We start from the raw sequence: 23,638 nt of genomic DNA, 5'->3' as shown, positions 1-23,638 counted from the left end.
CACCTTCACCCCACCTCTTTGGGCTGTAAATATTCAGCACTGAACCAATTTTAGGCTTTCACAAGGGAAATTATTTGGTCAGGCTATTTAAACATAGCAAAAGTCATGCATATATTCTGAAATAATATCCTAGCAGTGTAGGGAGATAACTTCCAAGGGTATGTTTAGTGTGCTAAAGTTTCCAGAGCTGGCAGGTTGGATTAGTGAAGTGTTACTCTACCACTTCAAAATTATTATAAATACATAAAGTTTATATAAAGGAAAAAAGGCTTAAGCTGAGGCAATGGGACGGAAGCCCCAATTGCATTGCAGAGGGAAGTGCACTGTAAACTTCACACTCAGATTGTATCAACTCAATTACATGTATGCAGCAATCTTGTCATTGTAAGAATCTTCTTGGTAGAAACTGAAACTCTAGGCCTAAAAACATGAAATCAATAGGCACAGTTATATCCACTTAAAAAAAATTTGTATTGATTTGCAGATAACAACAGCAGTTCATTCTTGCAGGATTACATGCCACTTCCTGTCATAAAGATTACTTCAATATATATTGCATCTGAGATGGAGACTGTAGGGATAAAACTGCTTTGCTTTAATGAATAGTCATTTTACTCTGTGCATTAAAATGAGATATATTCCTTTAAATTTATCTCCAGGGATTATTTTGATTTCATGGGCAAACTCTGTGTTACCAAAGACTCTAGAACACTATTAAACTTTTAAATAGTCTTAGGTTGCCTTGTTTTTGCAAGTGCTTGAACTCATCCTCTCTTTGATAGCAACTAATTAAGCAAAATATCGTGCTCTTTCTGGTCTCCTCCACATCCTTGATTAGAGGGTTAACACCATGTTATCTTGGGTATTAGGTGTTCTTTGCTAAACCCTGAGTGCCTACCAGCATCTAACTGTCTGTGCTTTGGAACAAATCTCTGTCACCTTCTGGGGTTTGAGTTCTCTATTCTGATCATGGTGGTCTCCCATTGAGCAGCTTTTTTCTGTTTTTTATTCTGGTGCTGTGATTCATTTGAAGCCTATTCTCATTACACATCGGTGATTTCATCTTTGTGTGTTAAAGTAACTCTTTTCACCTCTTTCTAGATAATCTGGCTTCCCAGAAGTCTTCTGCTCAATGCAAGGGTTTGCTGTCCTGTTTACTGACTGTTACACCTGAGGCTGATTTTGATACAGATTGTGGATATCGCAGGGTAAGTGCGCAGATGTCTCTTTTTCTTGTGGCTTTTTTTTTCATGGTCTCTTCCTTGCTTACAGAAACACAATTTGGGCATTGCTCTCCATTTCGGTGGCTGCAGCAAGTCTCTATTGCAGCACATGCAACTGAGCATCTGTGTTATAATAGAAAAATACTGTAATATGATAAATGTTAATGCTGTAAACCTGATCAGGAGTGTTTTAATTTGGTGGTGTAGCTCCAAGAGAGAGCAAAGTTTTCTGTGTGTATAGGCCTAGACTCACAGGGCCATATCTTATAAAACTGTAAAAGCTGTAAGAGGCTTATTCGGGTGTAGTGAACTTTAAGTTTTAAGCTGATAAAAGTGCATGTATTTTTATATTACAAATGAAACATTCTTCATAATGTACATAGTTAAAATATCTGTGAAGTTTGCAAGATTGAGTTCAAATATTTGGAAAAGGGAGATTAAAGGTTAGTTGGTTTCTTAGGGGCATGGGAAGGGAAGAGAAAGAACTGATTCCCTCTCTTATCCAAATCTACTATGCACATTACAGTAGAAACTTAAATACTTGACTTCATTGTTGAATGACTCTTGTGGAATTTTTCACCTCCTGCCTATGGGAGGAAAGTTCAATTTTGTGAACAGAGATTTGATTTTTTTTTTTTTTTTTTGCTTCTTCCTCAGTCTTGATCCTGCCTGCTATTTTCTTGCTTATTCCCTTTTCTAGCTTCTTTTTGCACTTCTCTGTTTTTTCATTATGGAGCTAATCCTGTGCCTTTATGCTGTTTCTTGTCCTCTTGGCCTCCTTCAACCAGCTTTCTTGCTTCTTCCATCCAGATACGTAATTTTTTGGGGATAATTCAGGCTGGAAAACACCAGTCTAGTTCAGCCTCCTGTTCAGAGCAACGTCACTTTTAAAGCAGGTTGCTGGGGACCAAATACAGTTGGGTTTTGAATATCTCCAAGAATGCAGACTCCAAAACCTTGTTAGACCCCTGTTACCATATTTCACCACCTCATGAAGGATATTTTCTTCATTTATAACCTGAACTTTCGTTGTAGCTTCTTTGTACTTGTTATATCACTGCCCTTTCAAGAATAGGCTCACTCTGTTCTCTTTGTACCTTCCTTTTGGGGAATTAGAAAATGCAGTAAGATCTGGGGGAGACCTCTGTTCCAGACACCACTATCCTCCACTGGACTTTCTCCAGTATATCAAAGCCTTTGTGTTCTGGAGGGCTCACAAATCCTTCAGGAATGGGGAAGATTGCTTCCCTGGGCCTGCTGGCTGTGCTCTCACCAGCGCAGCTCAGAATGGACACACTTGGGTTTGTGCCAAGGGCATGTTGCTGGCTCAGATTGTACCCACTGTCTGTCAAGACTACTAAGTCCCATATTATTTTTCATATTTTCAGTTTGTTTGATCTTTCTTATACACTGTCATGCATTCCTTACTTCCAGCATTTGCTCTTTCTTCACAAGATTCCTTATTGAACACCTCAGTATCCCCAGTGCACCTTCATCACAATGTTTCTGGCAACCTCTTCCCATAAATGTGCATGAGCTACACTTTGGAAATAGTGAAACTCTCTTGGAAATTAGTTTATTTCTTTAAGCTTAGCTAGTTTAAAGAAAGCTAGCTAGCTTAAAGCTTTCCATGTAACTTTAATAATTTAAAATTCTTTTTCAATTCCTCTCATTAATATATTCACAATAGATCAGGAAATTGTGTGTATGCTTGGGTGTGTACAAGTGTGCATGAGAGAGTGTATTTAATCCTTTTTTCTGTACTGCCAGTACACAACCATAAATATTGTATATAATAATAATATGTATATGAAACTTGCTGGAAATCAAGTCTGAGTTATGAACAAGACTTACTTTATATTCCTTCTTTATGTTTGTCCCTGCATGTGTGTGTGTGTGTGATGCTACAAATTGCAGATGCCAACAACTGTAATTATAGTAGTGGTTAAATCAAACGTTCTGCTCTTTTTCTTTTTTTGGTGGCCCTCACGATGAGTAATGCATCTGCTTTTTCTGTATTTTAGTAGAGCATGTATGTTGGGAGATATACCAGAGAAGAAACACCCAGGAATACAGTCTCGGCCTTAGCTTGACATGATGATCAGATGGTTCTTGGGGAAAGGAGATGTAGTCCTGTCTTCCTGGAAGCTTTGCTGTCTGATTCCCTAGGGGAAGCACCAAGAGGACAGTAGTAGTCCAGTGCTGAGTTCATCATTACTAGTTTGGCCAGGGTGGCTGGAGCTCCTGTGCAAATCCCTCTGTTTGTATCTGCCAAGGATAACAAAAGAATGCACTGGAGTGCAAGTGGAGCAAAGGGGGTTAAAAATACTAAGTCAGGGGAGGAAAAAATTGAGCAAAAAATAAGAGAAGTGGAAAGGAAAAAAAAATGTGCAGAAAGGAGGATAAAGATTTGCAAGAAAGTGTGTTGGTTTTAATTCAGAGGAGTGTTGTTCAACTCATGAAGTAGTTGTTACACTAGTGCAGCTCATACGGTGATGAGTGACAGTTTAATTCACTTTCTGTGGTGGGGAATGTCTAGTAAATCTGGCTTGTGATAAGTTGCCACATTGCCTAGTCACATCAGTATGAAGTGTCTGGGATAATCTTAGGCTGAATATCCAGTTACTGCAAAGTGATTTTGTTGAGCTGTAGGATGCCCATGGGCGTTTCTGCCACGGTGGCTGTGATCTGGTTATGTAACGTATGTGTAACAAAAGAATTAAAAACTAGTAATTTGGAAATGAGAAGCCAGCTGTGTCCAGGCTTCCTCTTCGAGGCTTCTGTTGCAGGAGAGAAATTGTTAGAAAAGGCTGTGAGTTTCAGGATGGACTCCCACTGTCTCCTTCTGGTAGTGAGTTGCATGTAGGAGTTGCACACTTGTCTGTCTCACCCATTTTTGGATATTCCTAGCTCAGCTGTTCCCCTTAAAAAGCCTTTTAACTCAATTTTTCTGAAGGATATAAATAGTATTTCTGCATGTTGACTGTAGCCCTGTATATCCTGACAGTCACGTGTGGTTGCAGTTTTTGTATTCCAGTTGAAGAAGTACTTAACCCCAGTGTTTTCTGGTTCAAACTGAATTAATTTTCACCATATGCAGCATCTCTTACAATAGTACGGGTGGTGGGGAGGAATTTGAAATGATGTTGAGAGCTGTTTTGGTGATGAAGTTATTTTAATAACTGTGGGTCTCCCTACGCAGCAGACTGATTGTTTTTGGAGTATTTCTTAGGAGGAGAAGTCAGGAAGGTGTGTAAACTCTAAGCGAGACCTCAAATGACCACGTGTGTTTAGGAGCTTGAGCAGAGTGATTGTGTTTTGCTTTTCATTTTTCACAGTTTTCAAGTGGGTGAAAGAAAAGATTTGGATTTGTTCCATTTTATCCCTTTCAGAAGAAGGAGCAAGCCAAATAAAGCAAAAAACAGTTAATCACAGAAATCCAGGGTCACACTTCTTGGGTGAATTTGTGATAAGCTTTGGGATGCAGCAGAGAAACCAAACGGCAACCTCACTTGTCTTTGGGATGGTGTTCAAAGAACAGTTCAGTTTGGGAATGACCTTGGAGGGATTATCTTGCCCAAGCTCCTGCTCAAATCAGGCAAACTGCAGAGGCAGGGCAGGTTGTTCAGGGCTGTGTCCGTGTCCAAGCAAGTCCTTTAATACCCCTGAGGGTGAGGCCTCTGCAGCCTCCCCACAGCCATTCTGCTGCTTGAGCATCTGCTCTCAGTCCTTCTTCCTTTTCCCTTCCCAGACTTTCCCTTGATGCAGCTTGCACCTGTTACCTCTCTTACTGCACACCCCAGGGAGGTTCTGGCTCGCCACATCCTCCCCACCTTTAACCATCCACTAAATCATGACAAACTGGGGATACATGGTAATAAAAAGCTCAAATCAGTGCTTCCCAAGCACCTATGAATCAGGCAGTATTTTCTGACTTTGCATCCATTTCTTGGGGTTTTTTTGGGGTTTTTTTTTGAGTTGTTGTTTGGTTGTTGTGTTGTTGTTGGTTTTGGTTGGTTGTTTTTTAGAGGGGGTTGGCCTGTGGGTTTTTTGGGGGGGGGGGTTTTGGTGGATTTTTTTGTTGGGGTTTTTTTGGAGGTTTTTTTTTTTGTGTTTTTTGTCTGTTTGGGTTTTTTTGCTTTTTTTTTTTTAAGAGAACTCTGATTTTACTGTGCTGTTATGTCGGGGAGCAAGGATGGAGTGAGGCACAGACAAGACTCACTCTTAACATTTCTTTAGGTGCCAAAAATACCTGTGTTCATTTCTGCCTATAGATAATACATGTCAAATAGACATGGATTTAGTCACAAAAGCTTGGGGTTGGATATGGTCCCATTCTTGTCTCTTCCACAGCTGTCTTAGTAATAGCTGTGCCTCAACTTCCATGCCTTTAAAATAGAGATTATGCACTCTTATTCACAGGAATTGTAGGAATGCTACAAGTCCTACAGTATCTTTAATGGTTTTAGTTACTTAGGAGAAAACTGCTGTAAAAAAGGTTAAAATATATATTTTTATGGTATAAACTATATGTTTGTACTTTTACAGATTTATGTTAACTCTATACTCTTTGTAGGCTGCTTTTAAACCTTAGAAGTGTTATTCTGCAATGCATTGTGTTACTGTACAAATTGGATGCTTTTATCCAAATTATGTGTTGGAAATCAAAGGTGACACACACAGGGGTTGTTAGGATAGCCTTTTTTCACACAGAAGATTTGGAAGTAGAAAGAAAGCTTAGAAACTTGATTCTTTTTTAAAAAAGTAAGTTCTTTTATAAAAGCAGTTAAGTATTCTTTCTGTCAGCTTTAATAATAATGAGCTTTTTGGTGCTGGGATGAGCGATAATTGCAAATGGCAAAAAGTCATCAGAATGTTGTTGCTCTGATTGCAGATTTTATTAATCGTAAAAGAAATGATTCACCTAGAAAGGCTCTTTTATAAGTACTCATTTATATGAAGATTTTTCTGCCTAATTTATTTTGTTTTTAAAAAAAAATTTAAAAACCCCACAAAACTCCACAACCAGGAACCTGCATAAACGTAGTCCTGTCCTTCAAAGCCCTGATTATTTTGTCCTTCCTATCTAGTTTGCTTAAAATGTCACCTGTGCTCCTTCTTATCAGTGGCACCAATCTTAACTTTGCCTCCTCTTCCTCAGAAGTATACATGAAGCTTCTTGGAATTATTTTGTAGTTGAGTACTGTGCATCTTCTCTGCATGAGTTTCCTCCACTTTTAAAAAGGATGTTTATCTTTTATGAATGACTTCTTGGGTAGATGAGTTGTTTGGCCCTTTACATGTTTCTGATCTCATGATGTGTTGGGATTTGCAGATGTAAATTAAATTTTCATCTGTTTTCTCCCACTCCCTTTTATGTTGTTTTCAACATGAGTCTTGAGTTAATAAAAAAATGGAGCACATCCTTCACTGTAAGAATACAATTAATCAGTGAGCCTGCCCTGTGAGCTTAAAGCAGGGTACATGCTAAAGTATCTCTTTAATTGGGGTTTTGGATGGTAAACTCTTTGGGGTAATGGTGCAGCCTTTACATGTGCCTGCTAGAGAATTCATACAGAGAGCATTGCTACAGCATGAATATTCAACAGCTGCCTGCCCCTTATTCCTTATGCTGAAATATTAATAGAGCAGTGATTCTTCCCCTAATCATGCCAAGATCAGGTGCCTGTCAGTAATCCTACTGACAATATCCCAGTATCCTGCACACAGCCCAGCCTTCTTGAGGGATCACACCTTCCTGGGCCACACTGAACACCAGCTGCTCTCAGTAAATGCACAACTGCTGTTGTTAAAATCGTGACGGGATCTACTCCTGGCTATGTGCCACCAGGTCATCCTTTCAGCCTGTGGGAGGACAGTAACTCTAACGGGGCAATAAAGCTGCTACTCATCACAGCAAAAGAGACTTCAGATGTGCAGATGGAGAAGTACTTTGCTGTAATGCCCATGTGACAAAGCTGTCTTTGAACTTTGCTGTATTGAGATCCTTCACCTGGCATTGTGATCACTTGGGCCTGGGTTGCAGGAGAGTTTGTGGCAAATCCTCTAAGGAAGTGCAGAATTCCTGTGCCCTGCCATGCTTTGGGCTGTAACTTGAAAACAGAAATTCACAGGATTGATGTGGCAGACTTCTCAGTGTATTTTCTAAACTAATATTTAAAGTATGCCCCACTAATTCTGTTCTCAGAGTTGTCTGTTGAAAGTCTAATGTATTTTAACACAAAATTATGCAGGCTGAAGTGAAGTTGGGTATGGTAGTGCAGCAGATTCTTCTGTTTCCTGTGTATTTGAAAGCTGAGAAAGCTTCTGCTGAAGTCAGACAACACTGGCTTGTCAAATTGCTCACGAACGAAAAGATTGTTCTTGGATGGAATTAATTTGCAGTATCTCATTTACTATCTTAGTTTTGTCATGAATTTCCCCTACTCGGCAGCCTGAAATGCCAAGTGAAAAAGTGTTTCAGTGGGAGATAATATAATATATTAAGAAAATGTTATTGATCACAGTATGCTTTTACTGGAAGATGACTTTTTCTGACCGGAACACCAGGGACTTTGCCTTGTTATAGTAGGAAAATGTATTGTAATATGCAAACAGGATTATTGTTAAGGTCACAGCAACTTTGTTTTTACATTCCACTTCTACTGGAAGCAAGCTTCTCCGCAGCTAATGCTGTCAGCTGTGCTAGAGTAAGAAGAATTTCAGTTTTGAACTTCCAAGCAAGAGATTGCTGCAAGTGTTCTTAGTTTTTGAAGTAGGGAATAAATACTGTTTTCCACATCACCAAAGATCAGGACTATAATTCCATAGGGATTACTGTAAGCATTTCATTATGATGATGGACTGCTTTGTGGTGGTTCTTTGTCATAATCAATTAATGTATGTGTCCTCATCACACATGTATTTTATGCGTACCTTGCAGACAGAAAATGTTGCACATTTGGGTTTAGAGTGGCTTCCATACACAAGGACTATGAAACACTTAATTTTTCTATGTGATGTGGGAAGATTAGCTGGGTGGAAGAGTCCATGTTGCTCACAGACATTTTATGTGGGTCCATGGACATAATTGCCCTGCCAAGCATGAGGGCATAAATTTGTGATAGGGTGCCCAATACAGGCAGCCTCAGAACAAAGACACTTTTAAACATGCTTGATTTAAAGAGGGCTTCCACTGCATAAACAGTAACTCATAGCCATTAAAATCCTTCTTGCAGTGAGGTTGCTTTCTGCTGAAGGGCTCAAAATTTCCCCTCAAGGGTAAGCATGTCATTAAGATGATAATTCTTAAAGTTATTTTGAGCTATTTCTAAGGAAACTTATCTAAAGAACATTCTGCAAAACTTTGCTTTTCACCAAATCTTATCTCTGTGTGTTATAAGTTATAGTAGTAGCCATGTTGATTTAGACTGGAAACACAAACTCTCTTGGAATAAATCAGGGATGGTTGTACTGCAAATCCAAGAATATTGTCTTTTCTGTGTTAGTTTTCCTTTTGCCCTGCTCCACTTGCAACATATCCCTCCAGTGGTTTTCTCTGGTTTTGTTACAATAAATCTCCACTTCAGTGAATTTGAAGATACAAAGCTGTCTGCAGAAATTAATCTCAGGTACAGTAGTGGGTTGCTAACCTGCTCAAGGTTTCCAAATGGCAAAATGATTTCTTCACTTTAAGGAACCATTTCCTGCACAGACAAAGCTCTGTTACTAAAATGGTTGTTATATTCTGAAATTTAATTGTATTTCTTTGCAGGTTTTTCTAATTCAGTTTGTACAATGAGAAGTTGTTGTAAATCAGAGGAACAGACCTTTGTTGTGTGCAAGACCTATTTCCCTGCTCCTCTTTTGCAGACTCCTCTTCTAACATGTGCAGGAGAGAGATCACTGGTGTTATTAAAGCAAGCAGAATGGAACGGTTTAGATTTTGGCTTTTAAAAGAGTAAAAAAAAACACAAGCCCCTAGATTTTCTTTTTGCCCTTTTTAGCTGCAGGAGTTCGCTATGGTTTATTTAGCACAAGAAATATGACTTGACATGCAAGTATAGTAAAGGTTAATTGTTGGACTTCCTGAAGAATTAATCCATTGTTTGTACTTAGGATGTTTAAAAATGCGCAAAATACTTTCTACTTTCCTTCATGGCTTAAAGAGAAGCAGAGTTACTACCATCACTTCACTTCCCAGTCCCTATGGGACCTTGGTTTAAGGCAACTTGGCTCACAGGATCAGCTCAGCTTGTGTGGATGCCTGCCCTGTGGGACTCGTGCTCCTAAAGATGCTTTATATTGCCACATGTTTTCCTGCTACTTGGCAGGAAAACGATGCTCTGCCTTTGTAATTCTCTTCGTCTTCCCAAGATGTGCCAGAGCTCACCCCACTCACAAAGCCTGTCTTGTGCAGGCACGAGTCTCCAAAAGGCAGTGGCAGTTCAGGACGGCTGGGAATGTGTCCCTGTCAGCTGTGTTCAGTAAGGATAGGTAGAATTTCAACACGTGTTGTTTAAAAACAACTCTATCAACACAGCTGTTCAGCATTTCCTTGCAGCCTTTTGTGACCAGCTCTCCAGAATGCTGTTTAAAAATACCACTAGAATCAGCTACATCTGGCGAACCCCTTGGATGAACTCAGGTATTAGTTTGATGTGCCTGAAAAGATGAATTATTTACACATAAATCCATTTAGTTTTCATGTTCCCTATCTTCATGAACTGAAAGACGAGTGGGGGGAGAGAGGAAAAAGAACTGCATGGGAGAACAGTTTGTGCTGTTGAAATCATAGTTAAGTTGTTTTATTTGGTTTTTTTAATGGTTCTTGGTGGGCACAGTAAACACAGGAAGGGTATCGTTCACTTTTACTGCGTCTTGTGCTGAGTGTGAGAATTCAGTAGTAAGCAGAAAAGACAACAGTCTATAAAATGCCTTTGTATGTTTGTAGAAGAGTTTGATATAATGACACGAAAGGTATCTCTTTATGTATCTAATTGGAATGCAGTAAAGAACAACTTATCTGCTTACAAGTATGTGAGCAAAAACATTTACGCTGAGCATTTATGGGGACACAAAGAGGTGGTTCCTGAAGAGCAGAAAAGGCTTTCTAATTTGTTTTTCTTGCTTACGGGAGTTTTGGTTTTTTTAAAAAGTCTTTTACACAGAAGAGATAAATGGAAAGATGCAGATAAATTGGAAGAGGTGGTGGGGTTGTAGTGGGAAGATCATGGCCAGATTTGAATCTTCCTTTGCTCAGTCATAAACCTGCTCCTGAGCTGCTTCGTGTCCCCATGAGACGTGGCTCTGTACAGCCTGACTTTGAATAATAAAGTTGCCATTAGAGTCCAGCATAAAAAAGATGATTGGCTGTGTGCTTGATTTACTGGAAGGCAGCAGTGGTGAAGCATACGGTACACCAGGGGATATTTATGCTGCTAATGCTTAAAACACAGCCCAGTGTTTTGTGTGCTGGAGATGCTTTCAAATGGCAAAAACAAAGGTGCGAATGGCAGTAAATCCAGTTATTCTGATAGTTGAATGGCCCCAGATCAAGATCAGGCTGTGCAGTCTCTTCAACATGCAGAGCAAGTCTGTTAAAGCTCCTGTTTAGTTACTGCCTGTTACAGGATTATCGGCTTTGAATCAAAGAAAATAATTTCAAATATGTTAGGATTTAGGGTATATTGTTTCATCTTCATCAGTTTATAATGCAAGAATTATTTTTTCCAATTTATGTGCAAATAGGCTTCCAAAATCTTTTGCTGTGAACTGAGATTTTGTCAGATTTTTTTCCTTCATCAAATTACTCCTGTTCTGCTAATAACTGTCAAATTGCACCTCAACTCAGCATTTTCTTGATTTATCTTCCCTGCAGTAGCTAACAGTAGCTCTCTGAGGTGTATCACTTGGCTGCTGTGCAAACAGGCTGTTCTTAAGGTACTGAGCTGTGCATTTAAATTTTTTTTGAAATGTTACAGCAATTATATTTGATTCTTAGATGAATTCATTGTTGACTCAAACTGGAAAAATTTTTCACATTGTGGAGGGTTTTTCCTCAGATGTTCATAAGCTGAGCGGTCATTTGGCATTCCATCATTCTGCGATGTCTAAAACAAAATATTAACTCTATGTTTTTAGTCTGTTTTTTCCTAAAGAAAATACTAGTCAGATCTTTCTGCTAAATAATACATTCTGCTCCATTTGCACAAATCCACCCCTTTCTGTGCTTCTCCAGGAAAATACTTCATGGGGAGGGAGGTCCTGGAGAAGCTGTTTTGGGGTTGGTTAGTAGCTCCCTTAATATAAAGATGTTTGTGAGGGTTACTTTTGGCTGCTTCCTTTCTAAAGGTGTTTCTAATTAAAGAGCATTTGCTGAGCTTGGATTAATTTTGTGTGATACAGAAAATTCACCTGTATTCCCTGAAATACCATTTCTAAACAATTTTCTGCATTTAAAGCAATTTATTTCTCTCAACCCTCTATTTGGGGAAAACAGCTAGAGGAAAAAAAACACCCTAGTTGTCTACAAAGCCTCTCCATGCAAAGTGCATCTTAGCCTTTCTCCACTCATGAAAGAACTCACAATTTTATAAAGTTGCTTGATGCTAAGAAAATGTAGATGCACACCTGCCTCTATGTGCTGTGTGGACTTGAACCAACAAGATCGATATATCCAAATTATAGTAGCTTTGTCTAGTGTGAATGAGATGCTACTTACATTTTCAGGTAAAAGAAATCAACAACTATTAATTTGGCAGAATTATTTATTTCTTACTGATGATATTTTCAGTGTATCTAATCAGAGCACTCATGAATAGAAATGAAACAATTTAAATAGAGGCAGTGTACATTGTATGATCTTGTTTTCTCAAACTGTTCCATAATGCAGTGAATAAATTCATCTGTTCTACTGAAGAGACTTCTGCAGAAATCATGCACAATGCTTTCACCTCTATTATTAAATACAACTGTTTTATAACTCTTGGAAGATGGTTATTTCTGCTGCTGCTACGGGCATCTGGAAAAAATGTTCATTTTCGGGCAACAGAAGGGAAAACAGACTTAGGGAGTCTGAAAATCATCCAGGAAGATGCACCAGGAACACTTAACTGAAAGGTGTGTAGAAAATGATGAAGTGATCTTACTTATTGCTCCCCAACCCCTGGAATAGCAAGGCTGAGATTTACAGAGGGTTAAGTAATGACTGGAGAGAGGCTGGTCTGAATCAGCATCTGAGCCCCTTGGAGGGCTGTGCAGAGGCAGTGCTCACAGAATGTCCTGGTTAAACTTGAAGTTTACTCTGAATCATTGGATAAATGTGGGACACTCTGGGAGAGAGGCAAGTTTTAGGTGGCCTCACCACCAGGAAGCTTTTGGCTGTCCATCAGGCCTGTTGGGAACCTGGTGGGCTTGGCAGAGGTCTGTGTTCTCCTCAAGGTGTTGTACTCCGACTGTGCAGTTTGGGGTGGTGGTGGCTGAGGGTGCCAGCAATGAACTTTGCACTTGATGCTGATGGAGACCACTCTGTCATAAGGGAATCTGACCAAGATGCTGTGGTCTGCACTGTTTAAAAGGCTTTTTTAGTAAAACTTTTAATCCAGAATTCAAATTTGTTTATTAAAAGTTTGTGTTTACTTAGAGGTCTTCGCAAGATAATTTTTTTCTCCTTTCTGTTTTTTGTTTGTTTGTTTGTTTTTTCTGGGAGTTCTCTTTCGCACACTCCAGATTATTTTACATGAGGAGCTTTGTTTATCCTTGGTAACTAAGAACATAAACTGATCTTAGAGGTGGATCTACACAAGCTGGAAGCAAACTAGGAGATCAACATGTTGTCTTATCCTGCCTGCTGAAAGGATGCAGATACAAAATGCCATCATCATTCCTTTTACCATGCCTTTAAAAATTGCAACTCCAGTGTCCAGGCAAGATTTTGGTAAGCAAAATCTCTGAACTCAAACAGGTTTTAGATTGCCATAGTCTATTCATAGATACCCGAATAGAAATACTTGCTTCTCCTCTCTAAAGCTGCCCTAGGATCATTCAGTATAAGCCATGGCATGCATTTCACTTTTCCACAATTAATTCTCTTAATGCTTGGGAAATGGTTTTGGGCAGTGCAGGTGGAACTGGCTGCCATTTATGATCTATCCTTTACTTTTTTTTTTCACTTGAGGAATTTTAATCCCAAAATGAATTCCAGCACTTACATGCTTTTAAAACCTTACTGGCAACCATCACCTCTTAATCTTTTTACATTTTTTGTGATTAGCAGTGCTTTCTAATCCTAACACCAGACCCAACAGCAACTGTTAACTGCACTACTTGTTTTACAGCTAAATCTAATCCTTCTAGCAGTCTGAGGCCAACATTATATTTATCACTCTGAAATTACTAACAGCAAGATGTTGTGGCAGTTCTTCCATTGTTTTTTGGGTTTTGTTTTTTGTGGGTTTTTTTGTTTTTGTTTTTTTGTTTGTTTGTTTTTTGGTGTGCTGGTTGTGTTTTTTTCTTCTTTTTACTTTCTCATTCCTTATCATGAATTGATAAATACAGCAACTAGTATATTTTCAGAAAAAGATGAAAATAGTTGCTTTTCCCCTCTTTTGTCTTATTGTTCTTTTCTTCTTCTCCTGGTCCTGGAGAAGCAATTTGCTTTCTACCTGACTTTATGATTAGTAGTGAGATGTGTAGGTGGAATGTGTTTTAGTGGCTTTTTTTCCCTCTTCCTTTCCCTCCCCCCACACCTATTAATATATCTGTTAGTAAGCTAATGCTGTTAGGCTATGCAGGCTGCTCAGGGTGCAAGGAAAGCTAAGACAGCCATCAAATCCTCACACTGCCCTGAAACATCTCTCCCTGGTGCCAAAGGCTCTGTGTGTGTTTGTCCATGAGGCAGCAATACATCTTATATGCAGCGACTTCTCAAAGAAAGGGTAAAGAAATTGCTGATGTAGATTTACTGGTGTGAAGTTTTTTACAGAAACTGCTCAGACTTTACATTAGGAAATGGGGAAGAAATTGTCAGAACATTGAAAACTTTTCTTTGTTGCTGCTTGAATTTTTTATTTTTTTTCCCATGGGAGGGGCCAGGGAGGTTTAGCCAGGAGCATGCAACCCCCAGATGACCCTTTATTTACATAAATCCTGGAATCATTTTCAAGGTGGATGAAAAGAATGGCAAAGAGAGGCTGCAGAATAAAAAATAGCATTTTTCCATAATCACAGTAGGTAATAGCTAATGGCATCTTCTGCTGCTGCTGGGGTCTTCCGTCGTCTGTTTTTCTTAGTTGTGATTTTCTTTCTCCAACCAAAGGAAATTTGAGCTTTATTTGTTATTGGCAGCACTGAGAAAGCATTTTGGATTTTAAAGCAAGGTAGGAAGTTTTTATATATGTGTATATACAAACATGTCCATTTGTGTTTATGTATTTAGAGAGCAGTGGTCCTTGCTCTGTGAAGATCTCCTGTCTGCTGGTCCTGGTGTCTGAAAGCTCATCTGTATTCTCTGTCAATTGACTAATAGAAGATGGTACTTCTCTTTTGTGTTCTTTGCCTTGCTTATATACACATACCATGTCAGCTCTGGCAAAAAGTGTTACCTTTTTATTTAAAACAGGAGCAGAATTGCAAAGCAATATGTAGTTTAAAACAATCAAAATGTAATTGTGTCGTTGCCCTTTTCACCTTATTAAATGTATAGTTACTTAAATCACTTTAATCCATTACTAGCAGGATTGTCTGGCTGCTGGAAGAGGATACAGGGCTTTCATCTCTGCTCAGACAGAGCTGCTCCACATCTCTGGAGGGGAGAGTGAGTCCATGCCTGCTCATCTGGGATCTCTTCTTTTTCCTTTGAGCAGCCAGGAAATTTCAATGAGCTGTGTCTTTCCCATGTGCATGTGTGCCTGCCCAACTGCTTCCCTGCTGTGGCTGTCTCCTGAGGAGAGGTTCTGGCTGCCCCTTTCCCTGGAAGTGTTCAAGGGCAGGCTGGATGGGGCCCTGAGCAACCTGGTCTAGTGCAAGGTGTCCCCCAAGGGAGAGGGGCTGGAGCTAGGTGGTCTTTTAAGGTCCCTTCCAATCCAAACCATTCTGTGGTGCCCTTTCTGGTTTCCCAAGGTTGTTTTGGAGCTCTTCATGCTGCTTCTATCAGTTCCCTCTCCACTTTCTCTGTTTTTCTTTTTCCCCATATTCTAGAGTTCAGTCAAGGTCCCTGTTGAGTTTGTACAAGCTTGTAAAATATTTTAACTGTGATTAATTTAGTCTTGACTTTCCAAAGGGATAAGTGCTTGTAATATATTAGGAAATCAGGCTCCCGCCCTTTTAAATTATTTTTCTGATTCACACCTTTGAGTTCCTTCTCCCAGATAATTTCAAAATTTTGTGAGGTGGGGCAAAAATATATAAACATATATAAACTCTGCACAAGTCAAAATTAGGCTTTTTAGTCAAATGCCCTGACAGGGGAGAAGCTGGGATGCTGGTGGGACTTTCCCTGGCAGCCTGGCAGGAGACACTGATCCCTACTGCTCTTGTGAGCTGAGAATACTCATGGCTGTGGAAGGAGGGGATGAAGTGAGAGCCAATCTGTGAGTTGGCACAATATTGTGTCTTAAGTTACAAGTGCAAGTGTGCAGGGCTTTTGGTGCAGAAAGGAGAGGTTGTAGGGGTAGCCCCAAATTTTAGTGTCCTTACACCTTGAATACCATCTTCAGTGAGAAAGTGGCTTAAGGATTGAATTAGGAAACTGTGATGATTAAAGATTGGGATGAACAATACAAGAGAAGCATGGGGTAAATAAACAATACAGGAAAAATGAGGTTGGTGGGTACCCTGCATAAAACATAAAGAAGTCGGGGTGATGTTTGCAGACTTGCTGTAGTGTTGCTGATGGCCAGAGAGACTCTTGAGCTTGAGTGCTGCTGTTGTTCTACTGTTCACATAGTTTTATAATTTCCCAAAGAGAGACATTTCCTGAGCCCTGCCTGCATAACTCTCCACTCTCCAGTCAGTGCTCCTGTTTCCTGCACAACAGTATACCTACTTACAAAGACCACTCTAGTTAAAAAGGCAAGCATATTTATCTGACAATTTTCCATTTTAGCAAAGGCAGAATATCTGTTTCTTTCAAGTCTTCTGACTGAAAGCCATGCCAAGCTGATTTATGTAAGAAGTTGGATCTTCCACCATCTCTTTTTTTAATTCAGCTTTGAGCTCCAACTACAGAACACATGTGGTGTGGGAAGCAGACAATCCCATTACCCTGCTCCTCCTTCTCTATATCTGCCGAAAACCTTTTTTTTCTGGTAGATATTGTAAAAATCAATATTCCAGTTGCTGGGAAGGAAGGAGCACTATGCAGGTTGATGCTGAGGGATCTGCGGTCTGTTAGGTGTGAGATTGCTTCCTCCTTGCACTGGTTACAATCCTGGTCTTGCTGCTTACACGTTTTGGGTTTATATACGTAAGACAGATGCTTTTATGTTTCTGCAGTAAGTTTCAAAGAAGCAGAATTGATCAAGGCTGCTATCATGAATAGTAAATGTTCAGTCCCATAAAAATTGCTTGTATAAGTAAACAGTGTTCCAGAAAGTGACAGTCCTAATGCCTTATGTTGAATTTCATTAATTCTTTTACCTCTTTAATTTCTTCAGTGGCTTTTGAGGCATGGAAACTGATAACCTTCAGGCTACTCTGTTCCTTCAAAACCTCTCTACCTTAGAATAGCATAGGCAGTGACCAGTGAAGCTGAAAGGAAAGAAGATAGTGATTAAAAACATAATACAGAGGTGTGGAAAATGGGAAGAATCTTGAGTTCAGAAGATACTGCGATTCAAGGATAAGAAATTTTTTAGCACTCACAGGGCCCTGAGTTCCAGCAGGGCAGCAATAATCATAGGCATAGCAGTACTTACTTAAAAATCACTTAAAAAATCACTTTTCTTACCAATTCCTCTCCCTAATGCCAGCTCAGGTGTTGGGCTGGAGGACAGGGGTGGCTCTGGCTGTCAGCACTAAGGGTGGAGGGGTGAATCAATATGCAAAGCATGTTTTTAACTGCTTGAAACCCAGGGACACGCTGTACCTGACCACAGCCTATTTCAAGGTCTGTCAGCTTTGAGGAGTCAGCGAGCTGGCGGTGTGGTGTCTCTTTCTGAACATACCCATGAAAATAATTGTGAATTATTAATTTTAATTACTGCTGGCTGAGGGCAGATCCTTGGCTGTGTGGATGGGTTTTATCACTCCGTGTCAAAGAATTGTCTGAGCTAGAAAAGTCTCAAACTTCTTGCTGTTAGAAAGGTGTGTTTGGGAAAGGATGTATCTGCAGAAGGCTCTCTTCCCAGCACTCACAATCACTTGATGATGTAGCAGCTTCAGCAGCTGCCCATGGTGTGTTAGTGCAGAAAGCACTTGAAACTAATGGCGGGAGGTGAAGATGACTGACGGCTGCTCCTGTTGCCTTATGGTCTCTCTTCCACATGTTGTGTTCCTCTAAGCTGAGATAAACAGACAGGATGACTACACCAATCTGAAAGGACTGTATTTCTGTTAGAGCTTTATGGAACACTCCCTCTGCCTCATCATGCAGTGTCTTTTAGGCTCTGTCAGTGGTTAGAGTAGCTCTCCTCCAAAACAATCATGTTGGAGTTGCTCAGTGTGCCTCCTGTAAAGCCTAATCTGGGAGCAGTGATCTGTTTTCTCTGTTTCAGAGATGTACCTGAGACAGAGTGATCAGCTGCTGCTTTACTGAAATCTCTGGCTTTCTCATCGTTTGTGTGGTATCCCAAAGGCTGTTGGAGAGAAATAGGTTTGAACCTCTTCTCAATGAAGCAACTAGTTTCCTCTCAGGCATTAAACCAAAGTGTCTTCATTCTGGTTTAGGTATGTTTATTTATTTATAAAGGTGGACTATGCATTTAGACACCCAAGAGCCAAGAGGAGGTCTATCAGGTAAGCTGCTGGCCTCAAACTCTGAAATCTATAGCTGAAATCATGTGCTCGCCTTCACTCCCAGTTCCCCACTAGCTTGCTTTTTGGCATTGATCAAATAATTTGACCTTTTTTTTCCTTACGTTTTTGCTTTTCTATTAAAAAACATGCATCTGCTGGGCAGAGGCTGAATTTGTTTGTTTAATCCTTTTTATATACTTGTACAACATTAACAGGAAAAAATTTTGGTTTGGAGTGTGTAGATGAGAATTGAAATTGCATGCAGAAAATATCTTCCAGTCATTATGAAAAACCTAACAGCATCCCTAATTTAGAAATGTCTGCTCATGGAAATAGTTACTCTCAGCCAGTGAAATTCAGTTTGGTACTACTAGACTTTGAACTATGAGAGTGTGCAGATCAGCAGCAATGATTTATGTCCCTACAGAGTTTTAAGAAATATTCCTAATCCAAGAATGGTTTTTGCAAAGGTTTCCATAGAAGGCTTACTGCTTCTGATTTGAGTAGAGCTCTGTAGACAGCTGAAGTTCAGTCCCTGAGCTTTTTATATATTCTTAAAATTTTATAATTTTATTATATTTAAATATTTATATAGACCATATAAGCTTGACACGACCTTGCTCTTGTAGGTGGAGGCAAGCACTGCATTTCCCTGGGAAATTGCACCATGGTGTTGGGAGTGGAGCCCAAACCACCTGAACTTCCCACCAGGGCTTGGACCATAAATAATGCCACCTTCAGTGCCTGGCATGGACGGTGTGTGTGACTAAGCTGTCATTGCAGCACACTGTGATGGTAGATCTTCCTGCTTAAACTAATCATGGTCATGTTCACAGCACTTAATGGGGTGCCAAAAATTAGCACACTGGGCAACAGCTGAGTCTTGTTCTAGCCTGTGGTGTTGGTAGGAATATGTCAGCTTTAAAGGTTAGCAAGGTGCGCTTGTTTTATCCTCTTCCTTTAGTTCTGTTTTCTGTTCAGAGCTAAGATACAGTGATCATGGCAGTCTGCCATTTTATTGTCTGTGCAGTTTCCTTTTGCCAGGATAATCATCATCTGGACCCTATTTTAATTAAATTAGCTCAAACAATGAGCCGTATGAAAACTGCGCTGGGACTTCAGCTGCGTTCTTCTGGGTAGACTCGCACGGCATTGTTTGGTTTGGAGACTGATGAGGGGACTTGGCTGGGCTTGCAGAGGTGGGGAGGCATTTCTTCATACTTGAATTTTCTTGGGCTGAAGTCTTCAAATTGGCAATTTGAACAGGAGTAGGCTTTTTAATAGGCAACCTCGGCTTTTACTGTTTCTCAGAGGAAAGAGGTCTTGTAAAAAACTGCTTCCATCTGAAGATTTTTCCTGTATTTCGAGTTGTTAAATGAATAAATGAAGAAATTAAGTTTGTTTCTACCATAATTGTCCAGATCATAACTGGTCAGTGGGAAACCTGCTGTCAATTACTGACTAATTCTTATTAATCTCTAATTTTTCCTAGCTCATGTATGTTTTGCTTTTTTTTGGTAGATCAGTGTACAATCTTTTCCTTTTCACTCCACTATCAACTTCTAACCTCACACTTCTTGTGGCAGCCTTTACTTATTTCCTATATTTTTGTCCTCCCTTCGTTTTTCCTTTCTGTGCAGTTGAAACAGATATCAAAATACATGCTTGTATAATATACAATGAAATAGGGACCAAATGGAAGAAGAGGGAAAAATCATGTACATTATCCTTAAAGCTTGCAATTCCTTTTTGCCTTTTCTTAGGCATTCCTGATGTAACGTGGCTTGTTGAATGACCTGTAATTATGCAAACATCTTTATTTTTTCTAGTGTTCTATATGGACTAAGAATTAAGTTAATGGTCTTTTCCATTCCAACATACATGGAAAAGGGGTATTGTGGTGATGTATGCTTGTACAAGGAGAGTGTTTGTTCTTCCACAGCCTAAGTAGCATTTAAGGTGTCAGAACACTTTCCAAATCATCAAGAAATTTTCAGAGAAAATTTCCCCAGTTACCTGCCTGCCTGTTTGTCAGGAAATGGTGGAGAAGATGTGGAAGGATCTTTCTTTGTGAGTGCATTATGCTGGAGCCCCAGCTGCTGGTTTATTTCTGCCTGTGTACATTTTGATGTGTAAAAAACATGGAGGCAATGTGATTTATCCTCACTGAAGGATTTTGCAAAAGGGTGGATTCCATTTTCTCTATAGCTCTGTTTTGATAACGACGACAATTACACTTCAGCCAGATATCAAAAACCAGCAATGTAATTTCAGCACAGAAAACAGAAGTCTGAGGATGACTCTTAATCATCCTTACCCATCCAAAGCAAGGATAGAAGTGTTTCAAAGAAAGCACATCTGCAAAGTACAGTGGTTTCCACCCAAAAATACAACTGTATTTACCTCCCAGGTGACAGCTTGTTCTCTGGCATCATGACAGTGCCTCTTGGTGCTACAGGATGGTCTCCAGGAGGTCATTATTGCAAGGAGAATGTACAAGGGAGATAGGGGACCTGCCTTAGCTGCACACCTTTATTTAATGCCACATGCATGGCAGTACCAGGGATGTGCACTGGAGATGGTGTTGCATGGATTGGGGAGAGGACAGCTTGAGTCTGAAGCCTTTGGGGGTGGCGGTCAGGACTTTGGGAGCTGCAGTGCCATTGCTTTCCCCCAGGCTGTGGGCTGTGTGTGACTCCCACAGCAGGTGCCCAGTGCTGAGTGTCAGGGAGGGCACGGCCACCCTTGACCGCTTGAGTCAGCTGGTCCCTCCCTCCAGAGCTGCAGTCACCCTCCTGGGCTTCCTGAGCTGGCCCCACAGTGCACATGGATTAACAAATAGCCATGGGTGCCTTCGGGAAACCCTGACTGACCCCCAGGAGATGATTATGATTTGCTCTTTTTTTCTTAAAGGCTGTTTTGATTAAGTGCCCTGCCCTACCACACAGGGCAGCTAAGACATTGCTTTTGTTTGCTGAATAATGGCTGAGGATTTGTGTCTTTGTGAGCATGCATCAGTGTCTGCTGCTGCTTTCTGCAGTACCAGCTCTAAGTGTGGTGAGGAAAAGCTAGGAAAAAATGAAACAACACCCTAAAAATCACAGAAGAAATAAAGAATCCATATTTCACTTTTAATAAGTCTCATGATTTTTTTAAGAGGATGATTTCTAATTTTTTGTGTTGTCTTTCGCTACTTTGAACTACTCATCACTTTCCTTTTACTGAAAGATTTTGCAGACTGCTAGGTTCATATTAATACACTAGCTTTATATTAATAGGAAAATTATGCAGCTTTTGTGCAGTTCCCTTCCATCTCTTTCTTCTGCTGTTTTCTTCTAATTAATGTGCAACAGAGTCCAGCTACATCAGGTAATTTGCCATTTGTCAGATCAGGTGAAGGTAGTTTGGTGCAAAAGGCACTTTAATGACATCTGGATGAGCTTCTTTGCTAATTGGGTTTCAACATAGCATTATTGCTCCCTTTAACTCAACAGAATAATTTAAATCTGATTCCTTTACTGTTATTTTACACTTAGAATTTGTGACATTCAACCTTTATTTTCCAAGGAATAAATATTATTTAGTTATCAGAGATTGACAGAACCACTGAGGTTGGCAGGCCCCTGATATCCAGTCCAACCTGAGGCTGCCCTGTGTCTGTATGGCCTAATGCTTTGTTCATGGAGTGGCTGAGAAAATCCAGAATTTAGTGATCTTATTGGGAGAGTACTATTTAAGGTTAAAAAATAAACCATGCTTATTTAAAATGCCTAAATTCTGGTTTACACATATATCCTTCTGCATCCTTCAGGGAAATGAATGTGTGGTCCCCTGACCTAGGACACCCTTTAGGTACTGTCCTTTATGCCTGTAACTGTAGAGTATCTTGATTTTCATACTACTATGTATTTTCTTTCTCATCTCAGATTCCCTTTTTTACCCAGAAGAGAATTATATTTTCTACCTGTGAGCACTGCTGCTGCAGCAAGTTGGAAAACAGGATGCTAAAGGCATTTTGTTGGTACTTGCTGAGTAGGTTGATGTTGCAGTCACAGAGGGAATTGCAGTGTCATGCAAATACACCCGGTCTAGCTTGGTATCTTCAAATACATCAAACCAGCTCGTTCAGAAGCTTGTACTACTCTACCCACAGTCTGATGGGGTTCATAATAAGCTGGTGTACCCTGCTGCTGCTTCAGCTGATTTATGGTGCTTGTATTTTCCTTGCAACCCTATGACCATGTCATAAAATTGCTGAGGTTGGACAAGACCTCTGAGATCACTGAGTCCAACCAATAATCCTGCACAGCCATGTTCATCACTGACCTGTGTCCCTCTGTGCCACATCTGGATGTTTATTGAATGCTTCCAGGGATTGTGATTCTATCACTTCCCTGGACAGCCTGTTCCAATGCTTGACCACCCTTTCAGTGAAGAGTTTTCTCTTAATATCCAATCTAAACCTCTCCTAGTGCAACTTGAGACCTCTTGTTCTATCACTTGTCCTTTACTCCTGCATGACATACTTGGAGGTGGGTTGTTTTATTTATTCCTTTTCCTAGGAAAAGCCCTTCTTTCTTAACATTTTGCATTTCAAAAGCCCTTATTTCTGTGAATGTGTTTTTTGGTCAGACAAGAGTAAGGTTAATCACTGGCCTGTTTCCCTAGGGGTCACAGCTGTTTGTGGCATGGATAGCATCACCTCCCTGCTGCAAGGGTCCTTGTGAAGAGAGTCTTTGAGGAGAGCATTGTCCTGTATTTTAATTTATCTGACCTACGTCAAAAGCACTTATGCCTGTAGGGCACCATGGGAATGCATAACCCTCTTTTTGAATCATAACCACAGTAATGCAATCTTGTCATACAAAGGAAATTAGAAAAATAGATAATCGGGCTGGAGTTATTCAGGAATTTAACTCCAGGGGATCCTGACTTGCACAGGTGGCACTTGGTTTCCTCCTTCCAGTGCAAGAGCATATTTCTAGCAGCCCAATTGCCCTGTGCCTGGGGAACGGTTAAGGGAGCTGCAACGCAAAATGCCATGAGAACCAGATTTTGTCACTGATAAGCAGTTAATGTTTCTTTAAAACTGCAGAATGTGCAGGATTTGGCAACTTCAGAGAATGTGGCAGCTTTGGAGCAAGCTGGGCTCCCTTGATGTGATGGGATCCACTCCTGACGTGCCAGCCTGTGAGGGCTCGGAGCCCTTGCTCTAATTAATGCTGATGTTGGACACCAATGCACAGAACCACTTCTTTTTGTCTTCTGCAAAAATCTAAGCTCCTGTGCTGAGAATTGTTTTGACAGTTGGCTTTCCATTAAGCAGTGGGGAGAAGAGCGAGGAGCTCCCGTCTAGACCTACTTGCAGAACTGTTATGGAGAAGAATAATCTTACAGGAGAAGTTCCTATTTCCAGGACCTATTTGTACATTCTGACTCCTCTCCGTATAATAGGATTA

The sequence above is a fragment of the Ammospiza caudacuta genome, chromosome 3 (genome assembly GCF_027887145.1).
Source record: "Ammospiza caudacuta isolate bAmmCau1 chromosome 3, bAmmCau1.pri, whole genome shotgun sequence".
Taxonomy (NCBI): domain Eukaryota; kingdom Metazoa; phylum Chordata; class Aves; order Passeriformes; family Passerellidae; genus Ammospiza; species Ammospiza caudacuta.
This window is presented reverse-complemented; position numbering follows the sequence as displayed.